General features: G+C 41.6%; 1 protein-coding gene across 3 annotated transcripts in view; it reads left to right on the top strand.

The window, feature by feature from the left end:
- The window catches only part of phactr4b (phosphatase and actin regulator 4b), a 182147-nt gene that overhangs the window by 59676 nt on the left and 101051 nt on the right, over positions 1-21420 (top strand). The window contains exon 1 of one of the 3 annotated variants that reach the window (XM_043717593.1): positions 8864-8960. The exons of the other annotated variants lie outside the window; for them this stretch is intronic. The gene's annotated coding sequence lies outside the window, so the exon portion shown is untranslated. Of the gene's footprint in view, positions 1-8863; positions 8961-21420 lie in introns of those variants that run through there. 3 annotated transcript variants of the gene reach the window in all.

Genomic DNA, 21420 nt, shown 5'->3' with positions numbered 1-21420 from the left:
ATAAACATCTATAAGGTCACCCCTTCGTTTCCAACAATCCAGGGGAAATAGTTCCAGCCTATTAAGCCTCTCCCTATGCTCAAATCTTCCAACCCTGGCAACATCCTTGTAAAGCATTTCTGAACCCTTTCAGGTTTCACAATATCCTTCCAATAATTGGGATACCAAAATTGCACACAATATTCCAAAAGTGGCCTATCCCGTGCCCTGTACAGCCGCAGCATGACCTCCCAACTCCTTTACTCGATGCTCAGACCAATAAAGGAAAGCATTCTAATTACCTTCATTACTATCCTATCTACCTGTGACTCTACTTTCAAGGACCTATTAAAGGTCTCTTTGTTCAGCAACACTCCCCAGTATGTTACCATTAAGTGTATAAGTTCTGCTCTGATTTGCTTTTCCAAAATGCAGCACCTCACATTTTATTTAAATTAAACTCCATCTGCCACTCCTCAGCCTATTGGCCGATCTGATCAAGATCCTGTTGTATTCTGAGCTCACCTTCGCTGTCCACTACACCACCAATTTTGGTGTCATCTGCAAACTTAGTAACTATACCTCCTATATTCGCATCCAAATCATTTCTATAAATGATGAAAAGCAGCGGATCTTAAAACAAAAAAAAATGAAGAGTCATCGAGAATCGCTGTCAGCTTGCTGTCTCTCCATGGATGCTGCCTGACCTCCTGTGACATCCAACATTTTTTATTTTCAGTTCAGATTCCAGCATCTACAGTAATTTGCTCCTACTATGCCAGTCCTTCCCAGCTTCAGTTTCCTCGGTTAAAGTTCCACCTGTTGCATTTAAGTTCAATGTTGGACAGAAATGAAGATGTGAAATCTGATGGCCATGATGCACTTCGGAAAACTGGTATTGAAATATAATCGATTATAACCACTCCGCCTGGGGCATGGCTGGTTGATTAATTTATATCACAAATTGCAGCTGATTGCTCGGTAATGCATTTTGGTTAGTTCCAGCTCTGGAATGTAATTTGTTTCGGGATAGTGAAGATGTATTTAAGTGTCCCTAATTTGTTTTGAGCATTTTTGTTTTGATTTTGTTTCTCCAGTTTTAAATTTAAAAAAAAAAGCAAGCTCCTTAGTGCCATGATGACAGCAAAGGGTACCATTCACTCCCTAAAACCCTGCTGAATTTTGTTTTACTCCTATGTGGGATATGGGCTGGCCAGCATTTATTTCCCATCCTTGTTGCCCTTGAGAAGGTGTGGGTGTGCTGTCGTCTTAAACAGCTGCAGACCACCTGCTGTGGGTTGACCCACACTGCCATTAGGGAGGGAATTGCAGGATTGTGACCCAGCAACAGTGAAGGTAATGGTAATATGTTTCCAAGTCAGGGTCCTAGGTGGCTTGGAGGGGAACTTGAAAGTGACGGTGTTCCATTGTATCAACTGCCCTTGTTTTTCTCGATGGAAGTGGTCATGAGTTTGCAAGGTGCTGGCTGAGGATCTTTGTTGAAATTCACCAGTGCATCCTGTAGATTGCTCAGTAGCAGTATGTACTTCAGTTGTATAGGGAGTGGATGCTTGTGAATGTAGTGCCAATCAAACAGGCTGCTTTGTCCTAGATGGTGTCAGGTTCTTGTGTTGTTGGAGCTGCACTCATCTAGGCAAGAAGGGAATATTCCATGACACTTCTGTCTTGTGGATGGAGGACAGGCTCTGGGGAGTCAGGAGATGAGTTACTTGCTGCAGTGTTTTTTGATTCTGACCTGCTCTTGTAGCCACTCTGTTTATGTGGAGAGTCCAGTTGAGTTTTTGATCAATGAAAACTCCCACAATGTTGATAGGGATTCAGTGGTGGTAACGCCATTTGAATATCAAAAGGTGGTGGCGAGGTTGTCTCTTATAGGTGATGGTCATAGTCTGGCATATGTGTGGTTCAAATGTTACTTGTCATTTGTCAGCCCAAGCCTGGATTTTGTCCACGCCTTGTTGATTTGTTTGTGGATTGCTTCAGTGCCTGAAGAGTCGCGAATGATGCTGAACACTCTGCAATCATCAGCAAACATCCCCATTTCAGATCTTATGTTGGAGGGAAGGTTATTGATGAAGCAGCTGGAGATGGTTGGGCCTGTACCCTGAGGAACTCCTGCAGAGATGTTCTGGTGCTAAGAAGACTGTCCTCCAACAACCATGACCATCTTACTGTATGTCAGGTATGACTCTAATCACCAGAGAGTTTGCCCCCACTATCCATTGATTCCAGTTTTGCTTGGGCTCTTTACTACACTCGGTTGAATGTAGCCTTGATGTCAAGGCTGTCTTCTAACCTCACCTCTGCCAGTCTGTCCTGTTGGTGGAACAGGACATATCCAGGGTTGGAGGTAGTGGCGTCTAGGACGTAGTCATGCTCATGGAATCATATCTTACTAGTCAAACAACAGCTTGACATTGTCTGTGAGACAGCTCTCCCAATTTTGGCACTAGCCCCCAGATGTTAGTAAGGAGGACTTTGCAGAGGAGACAGAGCTGTTTCTGTCATTCTCTTTTCTGGTGCCTAGTTTGATTCCATGTTACCTGTCCAGTTTCTGTTCCTTGAGACTTTAACAATTGGTATAACTGTGGCTTGCTAGGCCATTTGAGGCAGTTGAGAGTCGGCCACATTGCTGTGTGTCTGGAGTCACATCTCAGCCAGACCAAATGGAGGTAGCACATTTCCTTCCTGAAGGACTTTAGTGAACCAGATGGATTTTTCCAACAATCGGCATTGATTTCATGGTCATTGTTAATTCCAGATTTTTGTAAAATTAAATTCACTTGCCGTGGCGGGATTCAAACCTAGGTTCCCAGAGCAATTGAGTTTCTGGATTAGTAGTCTAGTGATGATACCACTAGACCATCACCTCCCTCGTGCAATCCACTCAGATTCATCCTCTCTATCCCTGTAATCGTGCAAGTTGATTTTCTTCAAGTGCCCATCCAACTACTACTTGAAATCACTGATCAACTTGGCTTCCAGCACCCTCGTAGACAGGACCCTAATAATAGGAACAGCTTTTCTTTCTCAGCCTTGACTGAACCTGTCATCATTGTGTATACCTCTGTTAAATCCCCTCTCAACTTCAAACAGAAATTGCTGGAGAAAAATCAGCAGAGTTCAATATTTCAGGTCCAGTGACCCTTTGAATCTGAAGAAGGATCATTGGACTTAAAACATTGCCTCTGTTACCTCTACACAGGTGTTGCCAGACCTGAGTTTTTCCAGCAATTTTAATTTTTGTTTCAGATCTTCAGCACCTGCCGTTGTTCATCTCATTACTCCTCTCAATCCTATTTGCTCCAAGTAAGGCAAGCCCCAGTTTCAGCCTAATCTTGTAAATTAAATCCCAATCCCTGGATTTGTTCTGGTAACACTAACTCCTGCTTCTGATCAGAAAGAAATCGGGTTCAATTGCGCATGTGTATTCGGCTAGCACATGCACAACTGAAACTACTGCCTTTGTTGTCTATTGCAGGAGCATCAGCGTTCTGCAAATCTCAATTCCTGCTTAGCATGGCTAGTTCATTTGATAGTTAATGGGGCTCTTAATTAGAGAGTCATTACCTTGGGCACCACACAACATGATGTTTCTTAAAAATTTCATTTGAAATCCCAGGTATCAAAGGATACTTTATTTGTAGAAAATAACGAGCACTGGTGGAAAATGGAACAAGCCCACGTGTTTTAATGTTTTCTAAAATCTTTTTAATAGCATCTGCAAAAATCTATTCAAAAGCAATACTTTTGTGGAGAAATTTTAATGACTGGCAAACAAATAGATCATTTTATGGAACAATTCTGACAGAGTTAGACTATTTCAGAACATGAGCACCCTCTTCATTGTTTAATACCTTCCTGCAAATCCCTAGGTCCCCTTGTGGAAGGGCCACTCCAAGCACAGGCAATGCATTTTCAACCATTTACATTTCTTCTTAGTACCCTTGTAGCAATTTTCTCTCACTCTGCTTACCTGCCGCAATCTTTGTTTGCCTATCTGCGCCCCCCACAAAAGAAATCCTCTGGGGCACTATCTCTGTGTATTCAATTCCTCCTCCTCACCCCACTCCATCATCAATGTAAATAACACCTATCTCCAGGTACTGTCAGTTCTGACCAGCGATCACTAGACTCCATGTGAACTCACTTCTGTCTTTACAGGTGCTACTGAACCTGCTACATTTCTGCACTGTTTCACATTTCCAGCATCTGCAAGTTTTTTATGATTTAAAAATCAAATTTTTTTTTTGCTTTACTCTCTATTTCAGGTTTCGGTTTGCCTCTTTGGAGAAATGAGTTAAGGGAGACAGTTGCACTTGAAAATATTTGGGGCTGTTGTGGCATAGTAGTAGTTACCCTGCCTCTGAGCTAGGAGGCCAAGGTTAAAATCCCACCAGTTCCAGAGATTTGTAATGACATGTCTTAACAGATTGATTTGAAATAGCTTAAAAAAAATCTGACATAGCTGCTGGAAGTGCTCCCCCTGGTGTTACAGCACAGATAAGCACTGCTTTCTGGTAAAGCTCAGCAGCACTCTGGACAGCCATAGAGATGTACAGTACAGAAACAGACCCTTCGGTCCAACTTGTCCATGCCGACCAGATATCCCAACCCAATCTCTTCCCACCTGCCAGCACCTGGCCCATATCCCTCCAAACCCTTCCTATTCATATACCCATCCAAATGCCTTTTAAATGTAATTGTACCAGCCTCTACCATTTCCTCTGGCAGCTCATTCCACACACTCACCACCCTCTGCGTGAAAAAGTCGCCCCATGGGTCCCTTTTATAGATTTCCTCTCTCGCCCTAGATCGATGCCCTCTAGTTCTAGACACTCCCACCCAAGGGAAAAGACTTTATTTATTCTATCTCTGCCCCTCATGGTTTTATAAACTTCTATAAGGTCACTCCTCAGCGCCTCACGGTCCAGGGAAAACAGCTCCAGTCTATTCAGCCTCTCTCTATAGCTGAAATCCTCCAACTCTTGCAGCATCTTTATCAGTGTTTTTTGAATCCTTTCAAGTCTCACGACATCGTTCCGATAGGAAGGAGATCAGAATTGCACATGATATTCCAAACGTGGCCCTAGCCAATATCCTGTACAGCCACAGCAAGACCTCCCAACCCCTACACTCAATGCTCTGACCAATAAAGGAAAGCGTACCAATCACCGCCTTCACAATCCTATTTGCTTGTGACTCCACTTTCAAGGAACTATGAACCTGCACACCAAGATCTCTTTGTACAGCAACACTCCCCAGGACCTTTCCAATAAGTGCATAAGTCCTGCTTTGATTTGCTTTTCCAAAATGCAGTGCCTCACATTTATCTAAATTAAGCTCCATCTGTCACTCCTCAGCCCATTTGCCCATCTGATCAAGATCCCATTGTACTCTGAGTTAACCTTCTTGGCTATCCACGACACCTCGAATTTTGGTGTCATCTGCAAACTTACTAACTATACCTCGTATGTTTATAGTCAAATCATTTATATAAATGACAAAAGGTAGTGGACCCAGCACTGATACTTGTGGCATGACACTGGTCACAGGCCTCCAGTCTGAAAAGCAACCCTCCACCACCACCCAGTCTTCTACCTTCCAGCCAATTCTGTATCCAAATGGCTAGTTCTCTCTGTATTCCATAAGATCTAACCTTTACTAACCATTTTCCCATGAGGAACCTTGTCAAACGCCTGACTGAAGTTCACATAGATCATATCTGCCGCTCTGCCTTCAATGTTTTGTTGGTTCTTCTGCGAATATCTGCCCCCAATCAGCTTTTGAAAATTCTTGCCTAATACTGTCAAAATTAGCCTTCCTCCAATTTAGAACTTCAACTTTTAGATCCGGTCTATTCTTTGCCATTACTATTTTAAAATAATGGAATTTTGGTCACTGGCCCCAAAGTGCTCCCCACTGACTCCTCAGTCACCCGTCCTGCCATGTTTCCCAAAAGGAGGTCAAGTTTTGCACTTTCTCTAGTAGGTACAGCCACATTCTGAATCAGAAAGTTTTCTTGCACGCTTTTAACAAATTCCTCTCCATCTAAACTCTTAACGTTATAGCAGTCCCAGTCTATGTTTGGAAAGTTAAAATCCCCTGCCATAACCACCCTATTATTCTTACAGATAACTGAAATCTCCTTACAAATTTGTTTCTCAATTTCCTAATAAAAATCATGCACTGCATTCTTCCTAAAACTTGAGGACTGGAACTGGATACGATTCCATAGTTGTGGCCTGACCAGACCTTAATTAAAGGTTCAGTATAATTTCCATGCTTTAGTACTCAGTGCCTTTGTTTGTGAAACCCAAGATATTCATCTGTTGTGCTCATCTACTGTAATTATGCAATTCTGCATCTTCCATGGCATTTGTGATTTCACTTGAATCAACATTCTCGTTCCTTGCTTTAACCTCATGCTGATGTCTCAGGGCATTTACATGATGCTGCTGCATTGGCAGCAGAGGATGGCTGTGACGGGAAGCATTGTTGGTTGCTGCTGGCTCAAATATTTGCCTTGCAAAGTTGTGATTTGAAGGCGCAACATCATGTTACTTAATATAAATGTTTGAACGGAAGAGGTGGGTTTTTTGACGTTCTGGTTTGTGAGCTTAACTACAAAAGAACAAGCGGCTGCCCACTGTCGAAGAGCTGATTCATTCTGTATCCTCCCCCTTTTTGTGATACTTTGAGATATTTAAAGCGACTTGCTAAAATGTTGTGTGCTGTCTCCAGTGACTTGAATCATTTCAAGCTGAGAGTTCTGCTTCCGAGGCATCTTATCAGTTTAGAGTACTATATATAGTTCTGGTCTCCATATTTCACAAAGGATTTAGAGGCATAGGAGAAATTTCAGAAAAGGTTTTACAAGGACATTGCCAGAACCTGAGGTAATAACTAATGGGAAGGATTGAACTGGGGTGGAGTTCTTTCCCCTCAAAATAAAGCTGTACCTAATGAGGTAGCTTAAAATGATAGGGTAAATATATTGCAAATGTTGCTGCTTGTGAAGGAGTCTAAAGCTTGATGCTATAAGTGTAAGATAGTCACCAAAAAATCTAATACAAGGTGTCCACACTTAAAGTTGGGGATATGTTGTTAAGGTTTGCAACTTTGCTTCACATAAGGTCTTTCACAATGATTCCCAACGTTCAAACTGGAGTCAGAGCCTTCCTTAAACAGAAAAAATATTAAAACATAATGCCATTATCCTCTTAATTGAAATAAAACTTTTTTAAATGCCTAACTTCTATTTTGGTAAACTATTTAACCAATCAATTTTAAAGAATGGAAAGAAAAAAGTAACATACAATACTTCCTACAGTTCACCCTCCAAGGAGGGTATTTGAGCAACATCATCGCATAGAATACGGAGCTCACTAGGTGTCACACAGATGTATTATTGGTAACTGAATAAAGACACAAAGAAGAAAAGAGTGGAAGGAATTGTTGATGGGGTAGATGAAGTAGAAAGGTAAGAACAGAATAATTTGGGCCAAATGGCCTGTTGTGCTGTGATAATTTTGGCTTGCTGCTGCTGACTCAGCTTCTGCTTCTTCATTTGTGCAAAACAATTGTTAGTCGGAACAGTTTTCCTGTCAAATCCCGTCTACGCAGAATGATCCAGGTTTAAGTATGAGGCTCAGGGCTGGTCTGCACAACGTCAGATAGCATTCAACTTGTTCACTTAAGTGGAATGGAATTTTGACAAGGAACAGGTAGCCTCATTCTGCAAGTAGGTGCATTGAATGTGGGCTAATATTTGTCACTGACTTCAAGGTCCATAGTTAGAGGAATGGACATTGTGTTGACTTCACGTCTATTGGGAACTAATTGGGCAATATAGTGCTGGCAACGGTGGCATTCCTGCCCTTTGCAAGCATGTGGTAAAAAACACCTCCCAGAGCAGGAAGACTGATAGCAGGTGGTGTTCTGGGTTTTTCAGAAAGCAGCATATCAATTGTGACATCGGTGAGACCTAGGAAGTTCAGACCATCAAATCTGCTCCACAGTTTCAACTGGATCTCCGCCAATATTTTCCTCAATGCCACTTTTCAGCACTATCCCCCATCTCTTAATGCCTTTTATTTTGTAGAAACCTTGAGTTTTTATTTAATTCCTCTCTAAGCACAGGCCCAATTGTGTGGCTCATTTGACCTGGTATTGACCTGTCAGACCAATAATGATGGGCCTTGATTAAGGGTCATTAAATGTATTTGAGGCTGAGATAGGTTTTCATTAATAAAGAGAATAATCGAGAGTTGTAGGGCTAAAGCAGAAAAATGGAGCTGAGGATTTTCAGATCAGCCATGATCTCATTGAATGCCAGAAGAGACTCCGTGTGCCAAATGGCATACTTCTGCTCCTGCATCTAATGAAAATTTTACCTTTCTTTAGTTGGCAAAGTAAATTCTAATTTGGCCCTCTAGGCAATTGCCTTGTTTACGGATATGGTCAAGGTGATCCTGTTTGTGCTCCTGGCACTACTCATAGTCCTAGAACCCAACACATTGTACAGTTTATTAAATAGCTAAAGTGAGGGAATAAATCATGAACTACAGCCTTTCACTTCCCAGGGCTAAGAATCCTGCGGCTACTTCACTGTCTGTGAACATACTGTACATATGAGTGTATGAACCCATTGTCTTTAATTGTCACTGGCTGTGTGACATTTTCAGCCACTAGAATCTGCTTTTCAAATGTCTTTTGCCTCCGCACTGAACTCGCCCACTCATCAGGTGGCTGTCTGTGCGTCATCAGCAAGCAACGAATATCAGCCATCATTAGTCCCCACTCATTAATAGAAAGTTTCCGCTTATCACAGAAGGCATAGTGCAAACAAGTTGCACAATGGAATCTGCTGAAATACTGAACAGTCAGCAGCTACTGATCTGTGATATTCATGGGATGCCGAAGATATTGGAATGAGTAACAAAAGCCTTGGAAAAGAGGTAAGTCTCAAGCAGCATATCAAAGTAAGAGAGATGTGAGAGCTGGGGAGGGGTGAGAAGAGATTTCGAGTAAATTCCAAAGCTTAGCATCAAGAAAAACATAGCTGGTGGACCAATTGCATTTAGCAATGTGCTAGAGGTGAGAAATAGCAGAAGTTTTAGAGATTGGAGTTGGGATGATGCCATGATGAACTTGGACACCAGGGTGAAAATTTTAAATTTGAGGTGTTTTGGGACAGAAGTTTGCATTGGTTTAGTGAACACAGGGCTGATGTGTGGAAGGGAGTGAGAGTTAAAATAAGAGAAGGATTGGGTGGAATGGGGTAGGTGGTGTAGTTTATAAGTCTCTTCCCTGGCCTGTATGTATGTGTGCATTGGCTGGATTTGGAATTCCTGCTTTCCAGACTGCCACCTCATTTTCCTTGATCCTTGCTTCCACCTTTCTGTTCTCTTTTCTTGAATGAGTGTCTGGTTCTGCCCCTATAGGCTATAGCAGCTAGGTTCATTTTGATCCCATAATTAAAGAAGTTGCTGTTGTGTTGTTGCATCAAGTTGCTCAAAGGAAAATGAATTTCAGTGGTGTTCACAAAGTTTGCTTCCTTCATGTGAGCAGTCATGGTGTTATCAGGCTTTTGTAGAACCCAGGAGAAAGTGAGGACTGCAGATGCTGGAGATCAGAGCTGAAAATGTGTTGCTGGAAAAGCGCAGCAGGTCAGGCAGCATCCAAGGAGCAGGAGAATCGACGTTTCGGGCATGAGCCCTTCTTCAGGAATTCCTGAAGAAGGGCTCATGCCCGAAACGTCGATTCTCCTCCTCCTTGGATACTGCCTGACCTGCTGCGCTTTTCCAGCAACACATTTTCAGTTTTATAGAACCTAAACAGTAATGTTAAACTGATTGGGTTAAGTAGCCAGTTTGTGTTGTAAATTCTTTGCAGTGCTGGAGCATCCTGAGCAAGGTTTTGAAATTTCTCCCAACTCTGGCTATATTGTATATTTTTGAACTAACTACTAGATGAAATATGCCTCAGACCCAAGGTGAGAGGAAGTGGATGAGGATTGGGCTACTTGTACATCACTCAGCAGCATCAAGGTTTGTTCAGCAGTCATGCCTGTCTCATAGCGTTGAGGATTAAGGAGAGCAGGGCAGCAGAGACCTGCACATTTCCTGTGAAGCACCTGGACTGAGTGGTCTACTATTCTACCTTTCACCCAGGGTCACCTGATGGCTTCTCAGTAAATTTCTTGAGGCTGCTGCTATGCCCAGGAGGGAGTTAGAATGGGGACACTAAGATCCCACCTAACATTGTGGGATCCCCTAATTTATTTAATGAGGCCCCTGCCGGAGTCAAAGAGGAACATTATCTGCCACCAAGACCGCAATAAGAAATTAATTCCATCGATTGGGAGGCTGCTTAGAAATTAGTTTAGGTTGACCAGCTGACAGAGCAGCAGTAGTTGGAGTTTCATTTGCTTCTGACCACATTTTTAATGATGGATGATGCAGATGTACAGAATAGAAACTTTTAGATGCAGGCTTATTCAGGCTTGAAGCTATTCTGGTTCGAAGTCCTTAAGGATCGCTGTACCATTTGGAACTGTGACTTCAGCTGCCTTAAACTCTAGAGTTTGTTTCTGAATTTTATCTGCCTCCTCACCTTTTAATTCATTTTTAAAAATTTTTTCCTTTGACTAAGTGTTTTGGTCACCTGTCCTTTTGTGCTTTGTCATATTTTTATTTTTGTTTTAGATTAGATTACTTAGTGCGGAAACAGGCCCTTCGGCCCAACAAGTCCACACCGACCCGCCAAAGCGCAACCCACCCATACCCCTACATTTACCCCTTACCTAACACTACGGGCAATTTAGCATAGCCAATTCACCTGACCTGCACATCTTTGGACTGTGGGAGGAAACCGGAGCACCCGGAAGAAACCCACGCAGACACGGGGAGAATGTGCAAACTCCACACAGTCAGTCGCCTGAGGCGGGAATTGAACCCGGGTCTCTGGCGCTGTGAGGCAGCAGTGCTAACCACTTGTTAGCACTGCTGTCTTGTTAAATGTCCCAAGGGTCTTCAATGCATGTAAGGCACTATATCAATTAAAGTTGTATCAAATATGACTTGATGTCTCTTTTCTGAATACTTTTGTATTTTAGCATGTCATTTGTGGGAATGGCAAGATTGTACAGGGACTCTCTGATGCTGCTCATTTCCAGCTCCCTGCTGCATGAATGTAGAATGTATTACCTTTGTAGATTTTGAGCTTTTGCTGTGCAAATAAAAACAACAAGGTGATTTTCTGGGCCTTCACATTTCAAAACCACCTAAAGACATATGGTTTTGGTGACTTGTCAAACCTATTTGAAGTGAGCAGGGTGTTTAACACAGGAAGGAGAGAGAAGGATTTTACACCGTTCCTCAAATCAGGTTCCCATTTTGACCAGCAATAGTGCTTTTGTTTTTGAGACGGAACATTTAAGTGCCCATTGCTTGGCAGCTTATAATCCTGTATTTATTAAATTGACCCTGCTTTGATTAATCAAATTACCTGTGATTACCAGAGTGTGGGAGGAGTGTGTGAATTGAAGATTGTCTTGAATTCAGAGTTGACGTTGAATCCTTGTTGGTGAATATTCAAATACATTCTCTCTGTGAAGGTAACAAAATGAAGCTTGATGCAGACCCAATTAGGAAGACTCTGTGCCTATTGTGACTTTAGCCAGGCACTGCATTTAGTGGCAAAGCTGCGTTAATATCTTCTGCTAAATGCAGCAAGATTTGTTCTTGAACTGACTTTTATTCATTCATGGGATGTGAGCATTTATGGCAAGATCAGTGTTTATTTCTAATCCTAGCTGTCTTGTCAGAAGATAATGATCTACCTTCATTGACCCATCCAGCACTTTTGATGCATGGACAATTCCCGGGCCATTAGGGAGGCCGTTCCATGATTTTGATCCAGTGATAGTAAAGTATCAACAATACATTTCTGTCAGAACAGTGTATGAACTTGCAGGCAGTCCTTGTTTTTCTAGTTCATAAAGGTAAAGGATTTTGAAGGTATTGATGAAAGATTCTTAGTGTATTGTTACAGTGCATTCTGTAGTCAGTACATACCCAAGATGTGCTGGTAGGCTTGAACTGTCAGTCAAATATTTGCACCATCTATAATTATTGGTGAGGTACCTGATAACCTAAGGGTAGCTAATGTACTTTTGCTTAAGAAAGGGGTCAGGAGAAACGGGGGAACGATAGACCTGTGAGTTTGACTTGTGTGTAAATTGCTGCAAGTGATTATAAAAGATAGGTAAAAATTGATCAGGGAATAATCAGCATGGTTTTGTGCAAGGAAAATAAGTGTCTCTCAAACCTCATTGAGTTTTTTGTGGAGGTTACAAAAAAGATTGATAGTGCAGTAGATGTTGTTTATTTGGATTTTAATAAGGCTTTTAACAAGGTTCAGCATAATAGACTAATTAGTAAAATTAGGTCAAATGGGATTAGAGGTGAGCTTGCCAATTGGATACATAATTGGCTTAATGGCAGGAGACAGAGTCATGCTGGAGGGTTGCATTTTGAACTGGAAGCTTATCACAGCGGTGTTCCACAGGTGTTTGGCTCTGCGTCATCTATCGTTTATTAAATGATTTCAACGAGAATGCAGAAGGCATGGTTAGTAAGTTTGTGGACGACACCAAAATTGGTGGCATAACAGATAGTAAATAAGGTTTTCTAAGATTACAGAAGGATCTTGATCAAATGGGTCAATGGGCTGACAAATGGCAGATGGAGTTCAATCTGAATAAATGTGAGGTATTGCATTTTGGTACAACAAACAAGGATAAGGCTTGTACAATTAATGGTAGGGCAATGGGTAGTATTATAGAACAGAGGGACCTAGGGGTGCAGGAACATAATTCTTTGAAGTTTACATCACATGAACAGGTGGTTAAGAAAGCATTTGGCATGCTTGCCTTTATTGATCAGTCCTTTGAATAAAGAAGTTGGGAAGTCATGTTGAGGTTGTACAAGACATTGGTGAGGCTTTTTCTGGAAAACTGTCAGATTCTGGTCGCCCAGTTATTATCATGCTGGAGACAGTTCAGAAGAGATTTACCAGGATGTTGCTGGGTATTAAGGTTTGAGTTATTAAGAGAGGCTAGGAAAGCTGTGACTGCTTTTACTGAATTGTCGGAGGTAAAATAATGAGGTATGGATAGAGTTAATGGTAGTCCTCTTTTCCATAGCATAAGGGATTTCAAGATTAGAGGGCACATTTTATGGTGAGAGGAGAGAGATTTTAGAAAGACGTAAGAGGTAATTTTTTTTTACATTGTGGTTCACATGTGGAATGAATTTCCTGAAAAAGTCTTGGATGTGGGTACAAGTACAACATTTAAAAGACATTTGGATTAGTACATGGATATGGAAGTATTGGAGGGCTATGGGCCAGGAGCAGACAAGTGGGACTAGCTTAGTTTGGAATTATGTTTGGTATGAACTAGTTGGATCGAAGGGTCTGTTTGTGCTGTATGACTCTATGGGTTGCTTTGTCAAAGATGGTGTCCAACTTTGCAAGTGTTGTTGGAACTGCGGTAATCCAGCCACTGGGAATGATGGGCAGGATTTGGGAAATGAAGATCGAATTCCCAACTTCATGACCTGTACTGTAGCTACAGTATATATAGAACTGGTCCAGGAAAGTTGATTTTCAATGGTGGTGATTGATGATTCAGCATTAGTTAAAACAGTTGACTTGTCTGGCAATTGGCTTCTGTCTTGTTGGAGATGGTCATTGGCCTGCCATTTGTGTGGCTTGAATGGTGTTTGCACTTACTCAGCCCAAATCGCAAAGTTGTTCAGGTTCTGCATGCTGGAATAGACTGCTCATACCTGAGGAATTTCAAATGGTGCTGTATGTTGTGCAATTGTGAGCAAGGCTACATACTGCAACCTTATGATGGCGGGATGATTGTTGATGAAGCAAATCAAGCTGATTGTGCTCAGGACACTCCCTTGGAATTCCTGTAATAATGTCATGAGGCTAAAATGATTTGATATCTAACAACCAAAACCATCTTCCTTTTCTGCTTTGGATTGGGATGTGTGTAAATGTCACAAAGTGGAGAGCATGCTGGCTCCTCTGGTGGTTTTCTGGATGAATGTACCCGGTGTCACTGAGCATGGGGATTTTGAGTCTGACCCCTAGTAAAATTGCCAGGTGTATCTTTGCTGCATACCTGTGGTTCATAGGAACAATTAGCCAAGTCTCCTGACCATCTCCAACTCTTGCTGGAAAGTGTAGCTGCTTTGTTTTTTTAAGGCAGGATTGGACTTCACTATGATACTCTTGCACTTGAGTGCCCTCAGGACCTACATACTTATTGCCATGCTTGTTTGCGTGCAGCAATATGACTATCTGTGTATGTGGAAATGTAGCCTAGCAACATGTAAGGAGAAACTGAAGATTGTACCTTGACCAGCCCTATGCAACAGCTATAATTACTGATAAATGGTTAACTTGAGAGTTGTAAAACAGAGAGCAGTTTACAGTGTTTCACAAGGGGAATGAAATTTCCTTGCGCATATGTTGACAGAATTGACAGAATTTCTGCTGTTTCCTGTAGAAGTGAGCTTTTCTTTGGCGTCTGGTAACAGTTCCGACAGCTTTGCAATATCTTTCTTCCAGCCTGCTGTTATAGGTGTCAGTCTGGTTTTTAATTCCTTCTGTTTCTCCATGAAAAATTTCATCTGTCACCTAAACTTGGGAAGGACTGTTTAATATGCAGAAGAAAGATTGTTTTCTTTAATCCATTGAATCTGTTGCACTTCATTGTCACATGAAATATCAATGAACTTCCTTAATTTGCAAATCAGTTGTTGGGTTTAGGAGCTTTAGTTCTACATCATTGCAAATTTCCAGACCATGCTTGCTGACTGATTTATGTCGCTCTGACATTTTGTTTGCTGAAACAGGATCTCTCTCTCAGCACCCTATCCCCACCCTGTCATTCCTGCATAAAAAAAACTTTTGTCTCCTTTCTTTCAATCCAATCTTTCCAACCAAATGACTTGTCAATTTCTGGTTTTGATTCTGTTGACGTTAATTCCTTTCTTTTCGTTTCCTTCTCGGTCCTTGAATCTAATTGGTTAAAGAGGTAGACTCTTGGTGATGTCATTCATGTTTTTATGTCTCACTCAGCAAGGTATTTCTCAAGCTCCACATGAGGGAACATGTCAAAGCAACCAGGTACACAGATGCTCTGCTTTAGCAAGGCCATTGCTGTATGTTGGGAAACTGTATGTTCGGGTGTCCCGAACTTGAGTTATATTTTATTTTTCCATGTTTAAAACTTCAGACTTCACCTGGCTGTGAAAGGTTTAGTTTTCTAAGGTTGTTGACCCTACTGTGATATTTCACTACCGTTGCCTCACACCATTACTGGGAGAGGCTGGAGACCCCTAAACACACACTCTTTTCAATCATGGGTCAGCTTGAAGCCTTGAGGTTTGGCTGGAGTTGCGATCCATGACACAGATCGTTACACAATGCATCTCTCCATTGTGTGGTGCTTCTTTGAACCCAAATGCTGAAACATACTCTACTGGCTTGAATGAAATGCAGTAGATTTTCTTGATTGCTTTCTTCCAATGTTATTTTGTGCCCGTATGGATTGTTACTGCTGTGCAAACTCATGTCTAATCATTTTGGCTGCTTGGAAAGACCCTGATTCTTCCGCATCAGCCATAAAATAATTGAGACCTGAGCTGTAAATCCACACTGAGACGTGTAATTCCACACCGCCACGAAAGCACGTTTACAGGAAAAGTGTAAATTTCAGCAGCAGGCGCTTGTAGACGCCTTAACATTTGCAGCTTTACTCTGCGAGGCAAACAGATTGTGTCAGCAAATTGCAGTATGGTGGGTTCTGTCTCTCAGGAAAAGGAGGAGTCTCTTCAGCCCTATTCCTTTTCCTATGTTTCTTGGCAAAAGAACCAGAGGGGAGATGAGAAATTGTTTGATACAGTTGATTATGATCTGGTATGTGCTGACCAAGAGGACAGTCATTCAGCAGTTTAAAACAAAAGCTGACAACCCTCAATAATGCAATGATGCAGGAAATAGTTTACATGAGGTGTGTTAATTTACCATTTGCTGTTATGGTCTTCTCCAGAGTGTGATAGCAATAACATTTGCCAATTGTCAAAACACCCTATTGTGTCACAGTTTTATTACTAACTGGCTGTAACATTATCTTGTTATAAAAATCCTATATTGCACGCCAAACTATAAGCTGTGATGAGTAATAACTACATGCACTTATGGTGCACCTTTAACATTGAAACGTTTTACTATGTGCTTCGCACAAATGTTAGCAAACAAATTTTGACATTGATCAGCATAAAGGAATTAGGATAATTGACGAAAAGCTTGGTCAGGCGTAGGAATGTCTTCAAGGATAACAGATTCAGAAGCTAATCAATTTAGGAAGGTTTAATGCAAACTGACCCATGTAAATCGTAGTCTCCATTCTGTGTCCTTTGTTGTCTAAAGTCTGGACGGCAACAGTAAGTGTTTTACAAAAAGACCCAGATATTTTGTCCTGCGATGGTAAGAAGCAAGTGTTTGTGATCAAGGGGGTTCGTTTGCTGTAAAGTAGGGATATTGGAGTAAGTCCACTAAGAGATGGGGAGTAAAATTGAAGAGAAGGAGAATGAAAAGCATGCCGAGCTCAGATTTTTTTAAATAATAAAACATTTGGTGGCTGCCCCTCATGTTCTTTAAAACAAAGTATTACATTTATATAATGTTCCAGGAGAGTAAAATATCCCAAGGCATGTGGCAATATAATTAAACAAAATTTAGCATGAATGTGCATGTCTTATTAGGGCAGAAGACTGAAAGCATGGAAAACGCAGTTACATTTTTAGAAATTCTCTTAGAGTAAATTAAATTCTACCATCAAAGAGTTAACCTAACCTGTCTTGTTTCAAACTCTAAGAGATCTGCTAACATGAAGCTGAATTCTACCTTCCAGTCAATCTGTGAAAAAGGCTGCTTTTATAGAGTCAGTTCGACCTGAAAAATGTCAGGACTGTTGTTCAGTAAATGCATGAAGTTATAAAGATGAATGGATTGTAAAAGGTTGGGGTTAATTCTGTAACACAGCAGTGAAGCTGTTGGAAATGCAGTGTATTTTATGATGTTGTGTTATGTCACCAGGGGCACCAACCATGAGTGCATAGTGAAAAGCTGCAATAAAAATACTGGCATTTTATAAGTATAATTGGACCCATAGTGGCAACCATCAATTAATATCCTACATACAATCCTAGGCCCATTGATTAAAGAAATCTATTGTATGTGTAGTCATGACTTTTACCCAAGACTTGGTATGCAGTTTTTTTTTGCTGAATTTTGTAGCTTGCCAAGCTGAATTGTTAGTTTTGAGAACTGGAACATATCTCTTTTCTAGCAGCTCAGTGTTGGCATCAGTAACTCTCAGGTCACACATTAAATGGCAAGAAACAAAATTAAGCTCCCTGACTTCAGCTTCCATACATGTCTTGGATCAAAACATTGGAAAAGCTAATGCAACTGAGTGTATGGAACTCTGAAGCTTTTTTTTTGTTTCTGACAATAATTGAATTCCTGTCAAATCATCATTTAATTTTTCTGTCGACCTAAAATTACATTTTCACTGCACAGTCTCTGAAGTCCTTGCATCCATGCCACTGTACGCTATTCCTTCAGTGATACAACCTTCAGACGTTTCTTCTTTACTTTTTAGAATCTGACTTTCCTGAATCTTGCCATGTTCACTCACTTTTAGAGTCGTTGAGTCATAGAGATGTACAGCATGGAATCAGACCCTTCGGTCCAACTTGTCCATGCCAACAAGATATCCCAACCCAATCTAGTCCCACCTGGCCCATCGCCCTCCAAACCCTTCCTATTCATATACCAGGTGTCTTTTAAATGTGCAATCGTACCAGCCTCCATCACTTCCTCTGTCAGCTCATTCCATACACGCACCACCTTCTGCGTGAAAGCGTTGCCCCTTAGGTCTCTTTTATATCTTCCCCTCTTGTGTAATCCAAGATGGAGGATGGGAAAATTTTCTGGCTGTAATAGGCTGCCCCTTTTTATTTCTGAGGTGTTTTAGATGTTAGAGGTGATTTCCTCAAATTCCAGGAGTAGCAGGTGCTGTTGCATTGTTTTGGAACTTCGGAGGAAAAAAAAAGTCAAAATAGCAGCAATTTTAAAAGGGAGAGGAACAGACAAAGGGAGCACATGGTAAGGTCAGTGCAGGAGAGAAAGAGAGAAAGAAACCCACACTGCCACCTGACACAGCCGTGAACCTGCACAGTTACTGCCTTTGAATTCATGTATTGCTGGACATCGGAGTGCGTCTGGGAAAATTTTAAAAAAAAGTGAAATTCACAACTAATCTTGGAGGAACTTGTTTGGGAGAGATTACAACACAGAAACAGACAAGTGAATATTTTTAAGTATGGCCTTACAGAAAGTCTGCAGTAGTGAGTAGAGTGGGTTCTTTGTTGATTACATGTTTTATTGAGATATGTCTCTTGATTAAACATAAAACTATAAGCCATAAGTATTAAGTAAGCCTGGAGCAGTGTTTTGTAGAGGAATAAGACAGTGCTATTTTCTGGGTCAGTAGATTGGAAGAAGCAAAAATGGCCTTTAATAGTGATATGCTCCTTTTGTCAGATGTGGGAGTTTAGGGAGTATTTACAGGTTACTGAGAATTATATCCACAATAAATGCCATTGGTTGCGAATCCTATCAGATCAAATGGATCGGTTGGAGAGACAGGTAATGAGGAATTTAGAAAAGCAAGGAGATGTGATGGTTGGCAGTTACAGGAAGGGAGAAAAGTTGCAGATACAGTCGCATAGATGGGTTAACTGCAGGAAAGGGAAGAAAGGTAGGCGGGTAGTGCAGGAGTCTTCTGTGGCTATCCCTATTTCAAAACAAGTATGCTGTTTTGGAAAAAGTAGGGGGTGATGGATTCTCAGTGAAATGTAGAATGAACTGCCAAGTTTCTAGTATTGAGACTGGATCTAATGCAGTGAGGGGTACGTAAAGTTCCAAGAGATCAATCGTGTTAGGGTTCCTGAAGAAGGGCTTATGCCCGAAACGTCGATTCTCCTGTTCCCTGGATGCTGCCTGACCTGCTGCGCTTTTCCAGCAACACATTTTCAGCTCTGATCTCCAGCATCTGCAGACCTCACTTTCTCCTCAATCGTGTTAGGGGACTGTCTAGTTCGAGGCACAGACAGACATTTCTGTGGCCAGCAGTGAAAAATCAGAATGGTGTGTTGCCTGCCTGGTGCCAGGATCAAGGATATCTCAGAGGGTGCAGAATGTTTTCAAGGGGGAGAGGGACCAGCAGGGAGTCATTCTCCACATGGGAACCAATGACATAGGAAGGCAAAAGGATGAGATTCTCAAGGGAGAATATAAAGAGTTTGGCAGGAATTTAAAAAGGAGTTCTTCGAGAGTAGTAATTACTGAATTACTCCCGGTGCTGCAAGCTAGTGAGGGCAGGAATAGGAGGATAGAGCAGATGAATGCGTGGCTGAGGAGCTGGTTTATGGGAGAAGGGTTCACATTTTTGGATCATTAGAATCTCTTTTGAGGTAGAAGTGACCTGTACAAAAGAACACCTAAATTGGAAAGGGGCTAATATACTGGCAGGGAGATTTGCTAGAGCTGCTCGGGAGGATTTAAACTATTAAGATGGTGGGGTGGGACCCAGGGAGATAATGAGGAAAGAGATCAATCTGATACTAGTACAGTTGAGAAAAGAAGCGAGTCAAACAGTCAGGGCAGGCAGGAACAAAGCAGAGAACAAGGTAGGACTGCTGTATTGAACTACATTTATTTCAATGCAAGGGGATTAACAGGGAAGGCAGATGAACTCGGCATGGTTAGGAATATGGGACTGGAATATCATAGCAATTACAGGGATGTGACTCAGGGATGGACAGGACTGGCAGCTTAATGTTCCAGGATACAATTGCTACAGGAAGGACATGGGGAGATGGGGTAGTGGCATTTTTGGTAAAGGATAGCATTACAGCTGTACTGAGGGATCATATTCCCAGAAATACATCCAGAGAAGTTATTTGGGTCGAACTGAGAAATAAGAAAGGGATGATCACCTTTATTGGGATTGTATTATAGACCCCATAATAGTTGAGGGAAATTGAGAAACAGATTTGTAAGGAGATCTCAGTTATCTGTAAGAATAACAGGGTGGTTATGGTTGGGGGTTTTAACTTTCCAAACATAGACTGGGATGCCATAGTGTTGAGGGCTTAGATGACGAGGAATTTTCTGATTCAGTATGTTGATGTACCTACTAGGGAAGATGCAAAACTTGACCTACTCTTGGGAAATAAGGCAGGGTAAATGACCTGAAGTGTCAGTCGGGGAGTATGTTGGGGCCAGCGACCATAATTCCATTAGTTTTAAAATAGTGATGGAAAAGGATAGACCAGATCTAAAAGTTGAAGTTCTAAATTGGAGGAAGGCCAGTTTGACAGTATTAGGCAAGAACTTTCAAAAGCTGATTGGGGCCGCATGTTCACAAGTAAAGGGACGACTGGAAAATGGGAAGCCTTCAGAAATGAGATAACGAGAGTCCAGAGACTGTATATTCCTGTTATGGTGAAAGGAAAGGCTGGTAGGTGTAGGGAATGCTGGATGACTAAAGAAATTGAGGGTTTGGTTAAGAAAAAGAAGGAAGCATATGTCGGGTATAGACAAGATAGATCAAATGAATTCTTACTTAAGAGGGAAATCAGGAAGGCAAAAAGGGGACATGAGATAGCTTTGGCAAATAGTTAAGGAGAATCCAAAGGGTGTTTACAAATATATTAAGGACAAAAGGGTAACTAGGGACAGAATAGGGCTCCTCAAAGATCATCAAGGCGGACTTTGAATGGAACCGCAGAAGATGGGGAAGATACTAAATGAGTATTTTGCATCAATTATTTACTGTGGAAAAGGACATGGAAGATATAGAATGTAGGGAAATAGATGGTCACATCTTGAAAAATGTCCATATTACAGAGGAGGAAGTGCTGGATGTCTTGAAATGCATAAAAGTGGATAAATCCCCAGGACCTGATCAGGTTACCCTTGAACTCTGGGAAGCTAGAGAAGTGACTGCTGAGCCCTTGCCGAGGTAGTTGTATCATCAATAGTCACAGGTGAGGTGCTGGAAGACTGGAGGTTGGCAAACGTGGTGCCACTGTTTAAGAAGGGTGGTAAGGACAAGCCAGGGAACTATAGACCAGTGAGCCTGACGTTGGTAGTGGACAAGTTGTTGGAGGGAATCCTGAGGGACAGGATGTACATGTGTTTGGAAAGGCAAGGACTGATTAAGGATAGTCAGCATGGCTTTGTGCATGGGAAATCATG

Source organism: Chiloscyllium plagiosum, chromosome 27 (assembly GCF_004010195.1).
Source record: "Chiloscyllium plagiosum isolate BGI_BamShark_2017 chromosome 27, ASM401019v2, whole genome shotgun sequence".
NCBI classification, from domain to species: Eukaryota; Metazoa; Chordata; class Chondrichthyes; order Orectolobiformes; family Hemiscylliidae; genus Chiloscyllium; species Chiloscyllium plagiosum.
Note: the sequence above shows the minus strand (reverse complement) of the source record. Positions and strands in the feature narration are given on the sequence as shown.